Source organism: Humulus lupulus, chromosome 9 (genome assembly GCF_963169125.1).
Source record: "Humulus lupulus chromosome 9, drHumLupu1.1, whole genome shotgun sequence".
Classification (NCBI taxonomy): Eukaryota; Viridiplantae; Streptophyta; class Magnoliopsida; order Rosales; family Cannabaceae; genus Humulus; species Humulus lupulus.
The window spans coordinates 32,919,229-32,932,495 of NC_084801.1; positions in this window are offsets into that span (position 1 = coordinate 32,919,229).

Here is a 13,267-nt window from a genome sequence, read left to right on the forward strand (position 1 = left end):
ACAAGAAAGGCGGGGAAGAAGTAAGAGTAGAAATCCTCATACTTCTAGAGGAAGATCCAAGTCTCGAAAAGGTATCAAGTATTTTCATTGTAACAAGCCATGCCACATAATGAGGGATTGCAAAATATAGAAAAGAGAATAGAATGAAGGGAAGAGAAATGAGAAAGACACTAATACAATTGCCACTGAAGGTGATGTTGTCATTGTTTGTGATGATGGGTGTGTTAGCCTCGCAACCCAAGATAGCAATTGGGTGATTGATTTTGTTGCTTCATTCCATGTTACTGCTTGTGGTGATTTCTAAACATCTTACACTATCAGTGATTTTGGCAATGTCAAAATGGGAAATTGATGGACCCAAAATGGGTACGTTTTAAATATGTATATCGCAAGCGCACAAATCATATATATAGTATAGAGTTCGTGTAAGCAAGGATGTCGAACTCAAATGAGTTGTCTAAAATCAAAAAGAAACTATTTTAAATCAATATTAAATAAATTCTAACCTAGCTCCAAAAGTTGATAAGATTTAACGTCAAGAAATAAAATAAAAGATATAAAATAAAGATATTTAAGACAAGAAAAATAAACAAATTATGATTTGTAAGCAAGTTGTAATAGAAAGATTATTAATGTGTTAGAGTCCACAAAATGTAAGTTTAATAATATTTATAAGTATATTAATTCCCAAGTTTTATTGATAGTAGAAAGTAATCAAACTATCACATTTTTCAAATTAGATTTTCTATTTAAGCACGAGTTATTATAGAAATATAGGATTTATCTTCACTTTTAAAATTATAATTTCAAAGTATTAATTGTGAATCAATCTAATGAAAAAAAAAATCAGAGAACATTACTTATAAGGCAAAACATAATATTTTTGTTCTAAGCTTGGATGTGCTCAATTTAATGGTACACATTAACCAAAAAATATTATGATTTTTCACAAATGAAGAACAAAGTCTAAATATGTTTCAACAATAAAAAATTACAAGATATTAAAGATGAAATAAGATATTTGAAGAAGAAAATCCATAAACTTTATTGCACAAAATGGGAAATCAACATACAAATAAACATTATCTAATTATATATTGTTTCATCATCACCTTAGTAATCTTAAAAATATTAGAAACTCATAACTAGAGTAGAAATTACAATACAAAAGAGATACACACTTGAAAATGCTCTTGAAAACACTAAAATAGAGAAGAGAAAGTGTAGAAAAGATGATAGTCCAAAATTTAAGCACCAAAAAATGGTCTTGAAACTACCTATTTATAGCAAAATCTAAGTATTAAAATAATCAATTTAAATTAATTAAATTGATTAAACTAAATTTTAAATGAAGAATAATATGGCATGTATAGGTAAATTTTAGGGTGTAATGATGAGTTTTGTGGTAAAATATGTAGAAAAGTTGGGTAAAAAATGGCATTATTTGATATTGTGGGACAAGGGGACAAGGAGACCATTGGTGGGCTCAAGGAAAAGGAGTAGGTGGTTGGGCTGCTGCTGGGCTCGCGTGGGTTTCTGGGTTGGGTTGGCCCATGGATCTAGTGGTTGCTGGCGTGGTGGGCTTAAGGGCAGGCGGGCCCGTGCAGTTGAGAGGCAGGGAGCAGCTGGATTGGTAGGCGTTGGGTCATTTTTTGCCTGGACTGAAGGGTGCAAGTGGGCCGAAGGGGAAAGGAGGCAGAGCTGGGCTTCGGGCCTGGTTTTGTGAGGAGGCGGGCCCGTGTGGTGGAGCAGGGAGCAGGCGCAAGCGAGCCTGGGTTGCAAGTGCTTGGGCTTGGAGGCTTTTCGTTTTAGTATTTCAATAATGTCATTTTTTTTCCTTTCTTTTTTAGATTACTTTCTTTCTTTTCTTTTTTCTGAATTTTCAACCCAAAAAGGCATTATAATTTCTACAAAATAAACATAAACTAAATTAAAACTAAATATTTTCAATAATAAAATATACAACATAAGTTCCATGAAAATATTGATTAAAACTTAATTTACTTTGACATTTAAGCTCAATAAAATCACATTTTTAACTTTTAATCTAACAATATTAATTTCAAATAATTAAACGACAACATATTACAATAAAATATCTATAAAAACATATAAAAATCTAAAAATTACAATAAGACTAATAAATTCAAAATCACTTAAAAACTTAATAAATTACTTAACAATTTAAGAACTAACCAATAATTAGGATATAAAATATGGTAAATAACTCTATTTTGTAGAGTGATCATAAACAGTGGTGCATCAAAGATTATGGGAATTGGAGATATTTTCTGGGAAACTAGTGTTGGGAGAAAATTAATTCTCAAAGATGTTAGGCATGTTCCAGACATTGGCCTTAACTTGATATCTACTAGCAAACTTGATGATGAGGGGTTCACAAACTGGTTTGGTGAAAGTAAATGGAAGCTCGCCAAAGGTTCTCTTATTGTGGTAAGAGGAAAGAAAATGAATACTCTCTATGTCATGGAAGCTAAGCTACACAAAGGAGAGATTAATGCAGTTCAGAAAGATGCAAGCATTGATCTTTGGCACCAGAGGCTCGATCATATCAACGAGGACGGACTTCAAACTCTTGCTAGAAAGCAATTCTTACTGAATTTGCAAGGTACGCCTCTTAAAATTTGTAATCATTGCTTAGCTAGAAAAACACATAAAGTTTCTTTTCATACACATCCACCATCTAGAAGATCAAATGTTATTGATTTGATTCACGCTGATGTTTGTACTATGCAAACTAAAACTCTTGGAGGTGCACTTTATTTTGTTACTTTTATTGATGACCATTCTAGAAAAGTTTGAGTTTTTGCTTTGAAATCTAAAGACCAGGTGCTTGATGTCTTCAAAGAACTTCATGCCAAAATTGAAAGAAAAATTGGAAGAAAGTTAAAGTGTGTTCAAGCAGATAATGGTGGTGAATATAGGGGTCCATTTGAGAATTAGTGCAGACTCCATGGTATAATGCTTAAGAATACAGTTCCAAAAAAACCTCAACATAATGGTGTGATAGAAAGAATGAATAGAACCATTGAAGAAAGGATTAGGTGTATGCTTTCCCATGCCAAGATACCGAAGTCCTTTTTGGAGGAGGCTATGAGAATTGCAGTTGACTTAATTAACCTTTCTCCTTTAGTTCCTCTGAACAATGATGTGCCTGGGAGAGTATGGAAAGGGAAAGATGTTTCATATGATCATTTGAGAGTCTTTGGGTGCAGAGCATTTGTTCATATTCCTAACGATGAGATGGCCAAGCTTGATGATAAGGCAAAATCACTTATTTTCTTGGGCTATGGTCATGAAGAGTTTTGGTACAGATTATGGGATCAAGTGAACAAGAAGATAATTATAAGTAGGGGTGTGGTGTTTTTTGAAGATAAAATGTTTGAAGACAGTGACAAAGTTCAGAAGCATAATTCCCTTATTGATGTTCCTGTGAGTCCTAGCTCAGTTCCTCCACCTATAGTACATGATGATCATGGGGGAGATGAACAGGATAACCATGAAGAGCATGCCAATGAAGAGGTAGATGAATAAGAAGTATAAGTAGGGGTGTGGTGTTTTTTGAAGATAAAATGTTTGAAGACAGTGACAAAGTTCAGAAGCATAATTCCCTTATTGATGTTCCTGTGAGTCCTAGCTCAGTTCCTCCACCTATAGTACATGATGATCATGGGGGAGATGAACAGGATAACCATGAAGAGCATGCCAATGAAGAGGTAGATGAATAAGAAGTATAAGTAGGGGTGTGGTGTTTTTTGAAGATAAAATGTTTGAAGACAGTGACAAAGTTCAGAAGCATAATTCCCTTATTGATGTTCCTGTGAGTCCTAGCTCAGTTCCTCCACCTATAGTACATGATGATCATGGGGGAGATGAACAGGATAACCATGAAGAGCATGCCAATGAAGAGGTAGATGAATAAGAAGTTCATGGTGAGAATTTCAATAATGATGTTCCTATAGTTGATGATGATTATGATGTTGAGCCAAGTGATGAACATGTTGAACAAGCACCTCCACCACCACCAATTGAGACTTCAATGAGAAGATCCACAAGAGAGCGTAAACCATCTTCAAGATACACTCCTCATGATTATGTAATGCATACTGATGGGGGAGAACCTAAAATTTACCAAGAAGTTGTTCTATGTAAGCACAAGAGTGTGTGGGTTAAAGCCATGCAAGAGGAGATGAGATCCTTGCTTGAGAACCACACACATGACTTGGTTAATGAAATTCCCTCCTAATCCAGGTCTGTTACACTGTGTAGTTTAAATAGTGCTTAACTCGCTAAACGATTCATTTGAGTTTAAATCGTGTAATTAAAACTAACCACATGTTTGGGTACTAAAAATTTCAATCAAAAGTCAACCATTTTATTAAAAGCGTTTAACTTCCATACATGGAATCCCATTGTAGTTTAAAACAGTTACAAACCCCAAAACTTGTACAAAAGCCGACCTAGGCGGAAAAATCAGGTTCCAACCCTAGTTCCAACTGATAACCTTGGTCATGGCAGACGAGCAGGCCGCATATGTACACTCCACCCCTAAAGCTGTCCAACTCAAGGCTGGTCCAACCTTTCCTTTCCTTTACCTACACCAATTAGCACTCGTGAGCTGAGGCTCAGCAAGAAAACATAATCATGCTTATAAGCAATACATTATCTTATCACAGATTCATAATTAACATGCCTATTAGTAATAATCCTACTCATGCATGCAATTAACCCAGATGAGTGGCTATAGAGTCACACTAGGGCCTATTGCCCATCTTTCATACAATCGGCCTTAGAGCTGGCCAAGAGGGTCTGATGCTTAACATTCAGACGACCCTAGGAGCGTTCAAGCGTATATCTCACTTCTGGGTTGGCTTAACCCTATTGGCCAGCATTTGGAACGTTATTTCCGCCCTCGACTCCTGAGTCGAGCCTTTAAACCCTCGACTAATAAGTCGAGTACATCAGCCTTTGACTAATAAGTCGAGTCGTTTAGAGTTCGACTGGTTAGCCGAGTCTTTTAGCTCTCGATTGATAAGTCAAGTTCTTTACCTACGACTGATAAGTCGAGTCTGTGGTCTTCAACTGATAAGTCGAGTTCATAACCTTCGACTGATAAGTCAATTCCTTTAGAGTTCGACTCGTAAGCCGAGTCTTTTAACTCTCGATTGATAAGTCGAGTTCTTTACCTTCGACTGATAAGTCGAGTATGTGATCTTCGACTTCAAGTTCATAACCTTCGACTGATAAGTCAAGTCCTTTAATCTTCGACTGATAAGTCGAGTCTTTCAACCTTCAACTGATAAGTCAAGTTTGTGATCTTCGATTGATAAGTCGAGTCTATGATCTTCGACTGATAAGTCAAGTCTGTGATCTTCGACTAATAATTCGAGTCTGTGATCTTCGGTTGATAAGTCGAGTCCTTTAACCTTCAACTGATAAGTCAAGTCTGTAGTCTTTGACTAATAAGTCGGGTCTGTAATCTACGACTAATAAGTCGAGTCTTTCAACCTTCGATTCATAAGTCGTGTCTGTGATCTTTGACTGATAAGTCGAGTCCTTTAACCTTCGACTGATAAGTCGAGTCTGTAGTCTTCGACTAATAAGTCGAGTCTGTAATGTATGATTGATAAGTCAAGTCTTTCAAACTTCGATTGATAAGTTGAGTCTGTGATCTTCGACTGATACGTCGAGTCCTTTAACCTTCGAATGATAAGTCGAGTCTGTAGTCTTCGACTAATAAGTCGAGTCTGTAATCTACGACTGATAAGTTGAGTCTTTCAACCTTCGACTGATAAGTCGAGTTTGTGATTCTCGACTGATAAGTCGAGTTCGTAGAACCTGTTATACGCATGACTATTAAGCCAAGCCCTTCATCAGATGACATAGACAAATCTTCAGCTTATAAGCTTAACTTCCCCAATCAGATATGCAGATCAACAACCATTATATAACATAGATAAACACATCACATTTAATATGTTTAATAAAACATTCTCATGTATTATTAATTATGTACTATAATTGGGCTGAGCCCTGAACGCAGACCGAGTGCAGTTTTCTTACCTCAGGTCCGAGTATAGCATAAAAATAAGAACAACCCTCAAGCAAGATCATGATTCTGAGCCCCTAGCGATAACCTAGTAACAACCATAATGTAAAAAAGGCTTCCGGACTGAGTCCTAGCCTCCGGGATGTCGAATTTTACTAAACCAGGTAGTAGGATCGATCCCGAGACCTTAGGGTTGAGTTCCCGCACTCAAAAACCTTCTCCGGGCTCAAAACTCATTAAGCACCGCGGCCCCAGGCACCTATGTTGTGACCCACCCAAGTCAAAGGCCCCAACCTCCTTTTTCACTGAACAAGCACCACAGCGCGCCCTCGCACCATAACCCTTCCTTGGCCCCTGGGTTCAAGAGGGTCGCGGCCCGACCCTACGAACCCATAATTCTCTAGTTTTTCTTCAGCCAAACTCAATCAAAATCACCTCAAATCAAACCTAGAATCTTAATTCAATCCCCATAACAAATTTAACATCTTCCCAGCAACAAAACCCCAGCTCAACACACTCAAACCTCCACCCAAAATTCAAGTCCAAAACCTTGAGCCACAAGCTCAAGAACACCAAAACTTAAACATAATTCAATAGAAATAGAGGTTAAAACTTTACCTCAACTGTGACCTAAGTCCCCCTAGTTGTAGCTAATCCAATTCTAGAGCTAAGCCTCCAATCTTTCAAGCTTCAACCAATAATTCCTTAGCTTTCTTCAATTGACTCCCTTAGAGAAATGAGAGAGAATGAGAGAGAGAGAGAGAGAGAGTCGGTTGGTGTTGCTGAGTGTTGAGCGTTTTGTGTTTGTTTCCTTAAGGCTTAAGTCACTTAAGCTAATCCCGAGGCTCGAGCTACCAAAAATGTCCTCAAGGGCAAAATGGTCAAAATCCCCAGTATTCCAATCTCACAAATTCCAAAAATATCATAAATTATTCATTCCTGTTACCCGATAACCCGATAACATGCTAGATACCCAAAATACCCCTTGACTCACCCCGAGTCAGGTATTAGGTCCCGTTGTGACTTTCCCGCTAACTTGCTCCCTAGGATCGACTCGTGACAAGTAGCCCAAATAAATCCACATAATAATGTGGTCTCACACATATATCACATATATGCACATATATACAATTATACCCATAACGGGCCAAATTACGAAAATTGCCCTTCTAATAAAAAGCGGGGCCATATGCATATATGATACCCCTAAACATGCACTTCTAGTCATATTATCATATAACTTACTTAATCACATAATTATATATCTCACATAAGCATATAATTCCATAGATTGTCATCGAGGCCCCCTAATCAAGGCCCTAAGCCTTATTAGGTAATTTGGGACGTTACAGTTAAGTTGCTTGAAGGGAAGAAAGCTCTCAAGAACAAATGGGTTTACATTTTGAAGACTGAAAATAGCTCACAACAATGGTATAAGGCACACTTGGTTGTGAAAGGATTTAGTCATAAGAAATGTATTGACTTTGAAGAAATATATTCTCCCGTTGTGAAAATTTCCTCTATCAGAGTTGGTCATGGTTTAGCTGCTCGCTAGAATTTAGAGGTTGAACAACTTGATGTTAAAACTACATTTCTTCACGGTGATTTGGAAGAAGAAATTTACATGGAAAATCCAGAGGGTTTCAAATTCAAGGGAAAGGAGAATCTTGTGTGCAAGCTCAGAAAAATATTATATGAACTCAAACAGGCACCTAGACAATGGTAGAAGAAGTTTGATTCCTTTATGTTAGACCATGGGTATAACAGAACTACTTCTGATCATTTTGTGTTCACAAAGAAGTTTTCTTATGATGATTTTATTATTCTCGTGCTGTATGTTGATGATATGTTGATTATTGGCCATGATGCTAGAAAAATTGAAAAGCTAAAAGAAGAGTTGGGTAAGTCTTTTGCTATGAAATACTTGGGATCGACGAAAAAAATACTTGGCATGAAGATTTCCCATGACAGGAAGAATGGGAAATTTTGGCTATCTCAAGAAACTTATGTTGAAAAAGTTCTTGAAAGATTCAACGAGCAATGCTAAAGCAGTTAGTTCTCCACTTGTAGGCCATTTCAAGATTATTTCTGAGCAATGCCCTACATGTGAGAAAGATAAAGAAGAAATGATCGAAGTGGCTTACTCACCAACAATAGGTAGTTTAATGTATGCTATGGTATGTAATAGGCAAGATATTGCTCATGCAGTTGGAGTTGTCAACCAATTTCTCTCCAATCCTGGTAAAGAACACTGGGAAGCAGTGAAATGGATATTGAGATATCTATGAGGTACTTCCAGGTTATGTTTATGCTTTAGCAGTGGTAAGCCTATGCTTGATGGGTACACAGATGCAGACATGGCAGGTGATTGTGATTCTAGGAAATTTACTTTAGGATTCTTGATGACATTTGCAGGGGGAGTTGTTTCATGGCAATCAAGGTTACAGAAATGTGTTGCTTTGTCTACTACAGAAGCTGAATACATAGTTGTGAATGAAGCTTGTAAGGAAGCACTGTGGATGAAAAAGTTTCTACCAGGATTAGGCTTGCATCAAGAAAGATACATTGTCTACTTTGACAGTCAGAGTGTCATTCACCTCTCCAAGAATTCAACATTCCATTCAAGATCTAAGCATATTGATGTTAGATATCACTGGATTCATGATGTGCTAGATATGAAAGAATTGCACTTAGAAAATTTGCTTATCAGTGAGAATGGTCAAACATGTTGGCAAAGCCTTTGCCTAAGGAGAAGCTTGAAGCATGTAGTCAAAGAGCATGCTTAGTGGAGCCCACCAACTAAGGCAGGGGGGAGATTTGTTGGTTCTGCCCCGACTTTGTGGGCTTGGACCAAATAAGGGCATGAGCCTAAATGAAACAAAAAAGAAAAAGGAAGGCAACTCACGTGAGCCATCAATTAAAAAAGAACAAAGAAAAAAAAGAAGGTTGGCAAGTGCAAGGGAAGCCAGTTGTGAAACAGAGAAGAAAAGAGTGGGAAAGTGGAGAGAAAGCTAGAGAGAGAAAGTGAGTTTTTGTCACTTTGACTTGAAGATCAAGTGGTTGATTCTCATTTATTTTAGCTTAAATTTTGGGTGGTTAATCCTTGCAAGGTGCTCTACAAATCTATTGGTTTCGATTTGGTGTTTGTCCTCTCTAAGGTGCTCTCCCACTATACCCATTTGGTGAGACCCAAACTTTTTCTTTGGTGTATCCATCTTTGTAGATGATGAATATTTCTATTGTTGATCCAAGATTGTAATCTTGATGTTGTTGTGAGCCTCTAGTTATACTAGAGAAGAACATTGCAATCTCATTATTGAACTTTGGTGATAGTGGATGATGTAAGCGAACTACGGTCCCCGTGGTTTTTTCCCACTTGGGTTTCTATGTAATAATGTTGGTGTCTCACTTTTATGATTGTTTATGATTTATATTTCTTGTGTTGCTTTGGTTGATATTGCTAGTTGTGATGTTTGATAAAAATCATATTTTTCAACATACAAAGAGGGAAAAGTTTGTGATAATTGCATTTGGTTTTCCCAACACTTCTCCATTAGCTGGTGCCTATATATCAAGAAATGGCTCCGCCTTTCCTCCATACTAAAAGTCCTTAGGTAAAGCTCTTCATTCTCAAACACTCCAAACACATGGTAAAACCTAATATTTATATGTATATTATATAAAAATATTTGAGCTAAAATATTTTATAGAGTAGGCATCAGCCTGAATAACAGTGGCCATACAAATAAGGTTGCCATGCCACCAAACATAATAATCTTCGGAGAGCTAGAGCTAGTTTCACTAATGCGTGAGCAATACCATTGACAATTTTAGGACAATAAAAGAAAGAAATGAAAAAATCATTACAAATATGAATAATATACTAATAAGATTGCCTAGATAAGATCGTGCTTGAGATTTATTCTGAATGCCTTGAATTACCACGAGACACAGACAGTCAGACTCCACCATTATACTTCTATAGCCCAAGCTCCCGCATAAATTTAGACTATGAAGAGCTTCCAAAGCTTCAACAATAACAGGACCGTATGGATGAGGCAAGAACACTATTATGATAGTCTCTAATAACCATGCCGAGTCCAACCTTCCTCACATTTACATTGAGGGCTGCAACTAGGGGTGTGCACGGTGTGGTTTGGGCAGTTTGAACACTTTTTAATACACCACGCCACAAGTGCGGTGTAGTAGCTAGAACACACCATGCAGTGTGATTTCGTTGCACCAAACCGACCAAACCAAACCATTTTTCGCAGTGTGGTTTGGGCGGTTTTCCATGGTGTAAGTGTATTAAAAAATATGTGTGAGATAGAGAGGTGATAGGGAGGAGGCACAAATGAGATGAGAGAGGAAGGAGTTGTTATCGTGTATGATGTGTTAGAGAATAAGGTTATACCCTAATTTAAGTGGACTCCTAATTTAAGTGGGCTCCTAATTTTAGATTGGGTTACTAAAAAATAGTATATATGTAAAGTTTATTTATTTTTTAACATATTTGTACGTATACGGTGTAGTGTGGTGCAAACCAAAATTTCACACCGCCAAACCGCGCACCGCACGGTTTAGCTAAGATACAAACCATACCGAACCATTCCACTTTTGACACCGCGGTTTGCAGTGTAGTGTGGTGCGGTGCAATCGGTCGCCGCGGTTTGCCGGTTTAGATGCTCACCCCTGGCTACAACCATATTAATTTTGAATACACCAAGAAAAGGGGCAGTCCATCTTGGACGCATAGTAGCCAAAGTCGAAACACCCTTACTAGCTTCCACTTCCCTAGCAACATTAGCTTGTCTAAAGTGGTCCAAGTAGTTAAAAAGTCCATTGTACAACCATATCATCATGGAACACCACCCCTTCATTGACTTATTTATTCCGTCTAAACCAGATTCTCCAATGCACAATTATAAAATTCTTAAGCTCATGATCTTGTGTTAGACATTAAGCCAAGTCCAGCATAAAGGTGTAAAAATCAGCATGGACAAGGACAAGGACAAGAAAAGATACCACTGCTTGGAAACGCTCCCTGATGGAACTCAGTTGACAACAGCCCCAAAGTGCTTGATACACTGTCTAAGGTCCCTTCACGCAGCCAGGACATAATTTCGACAAAGAAATACCGCGGTTGAGAAGAGCATTGAAACAAGTAATAAAGTACTAATGTTGTGAGAATTTTAAACATGCAAGTACACGTAATCGTAACAAGTAATAAAGTGATAAATCAAGTATCGTCCCACGAAGACTGTTATTAATTACCAAAAATTAATCTTTAATTCTAATTGATTCGATAAATAATGTATTCAAAATTTATATAACTAAAGGAATTAAACAATAAAACAATAATGTAAAACAATAGAAAATAACTTAATGCAAAATACTAATTCAATAGACTAAGAATTAGGGTTATTAAGTTCATCAACTATCCACACATGCTTCTCTAATATGAATTTAAGAATTCCTATCTCTATTGTGATAGCGGATTACAATTGCAAATTATATTCTTACTAGGACTTATAATTCTCTACAATAAGCAATCTCCTACATCTATGTGGTAAACTAACATATTGCAGGCATTAAACACGTAATCCATAAGTTACGTAAATCATACAAGTACTCCCGTCCAATATAAATCTATGATTATTTGACTATAGCATATTTATCATTCACTTCTCAGATCTCAGGTTAAAATCATATAAATCATGTAAATGATGATCAAGCATTCACAAACATTAAACACAAGACAAATAATTCACAATATTGATAGGAAATTCATAAAAACTTCATTAGATCATCATAAGATTTCAAGAGAATCCATTAACACCCTAAATGAAAAATTAGTTCATGCTAGACATAGTAAAATCCATTAAACTAAATATAAGCATCACTACAAGAGAAAGTAAAAGAAGAAGAAGAAAAATAATGATAGACTATTTGATCTCCAAGCTTTCGCCTCCACAGAATGTGCTCTTCAGTCTCCTCTCCTTTGTGTCCTTCAAAAATCTTCATAATGTTGCTTAAATAGTAGTTTGTGCTTTGAACGTGATATTCCACTTTTTCCCCTGCTAAAAATTCCCTAATCTGCACATTGACCGCCTCAGGCGCCGTGACCCCAAAAGGAAGCATCGAGGTCATGTCCTCGATAGCAAAAATCAATCGTCTTTGTTTTAATCAGCGTCGCGACCCTAATATGCCTGCGATGTGGCTCTAATTCCTCAAATAATAGCGCCAAAACTCATAATGAAGGCGTCGCGACCCTCGTTTTCCTAGAACCTTCAGCTTTTTGGTTCATCGTAGCGCCTCGGCTCAAATACTTACGTCGCGACTCTAATGTCCGATTTTCTCCAATTTACTTCTTTTTGGGGCCAAACACGATCTTTTCATCAATTCTTCCACAAATCTTGAAATATTAACAAACAAAAGTGTCATACTACACAGACATAACTAAATAAGCTCAAAAATTCCCTAAAATAACTCTCTAAAATACCATAAAAACTACTCTATCAGCTAGAGTTCTCCCTCCCCCATCTCTAGTTGTTGCTGCTGAGTTACCTCAAAAACTTGATGCATGTCTACCACTTGTTCATGGGAATGTCTGTATGTGTAACGCCCTGGATAACCAAGACCGATACACTGTGTATTTATAAAAGTGCAAGACTTGCTAATCAAGTCATTTAGTTAGAAATGTGTTACTGAAACTATAGTTGAACTAGGTTAAAAGATTTTGGTCACAAAAGTTGCATTTCATATAGTTAAACATTTTAGTACATGGGATCCCAAAAGAAATAGTGTATAAAAGACAGTTTACAAAATTTCCGGTCATAGGTACAACTACTAGCCACTCTAAGGGAAAAACAGACATTTAGGCTTTCCTGTCCTGTACCACTCCTCGGCCGTGGCAGCCGATCAGCCAACTATGTACATTCAGCCTCAAAGCTCTCCCACTCAGGACTGGTCCATCTCACCCTTGCCTTTACCTGCACCACGTACACCTGTGATCCAAGGTCCAGCAAGAATACAGAATAATAGAGCATAATCATCAATTAATCAATCCGATAACTCGAACCGTATAATCATATACTTAACAACCCAAAATATCCATAATCAGGTATTCAGCATACCAAGTTCGTCAATTCACATTAATAATCAATTTACATATAATAACCATTCACAAATAATAACCAA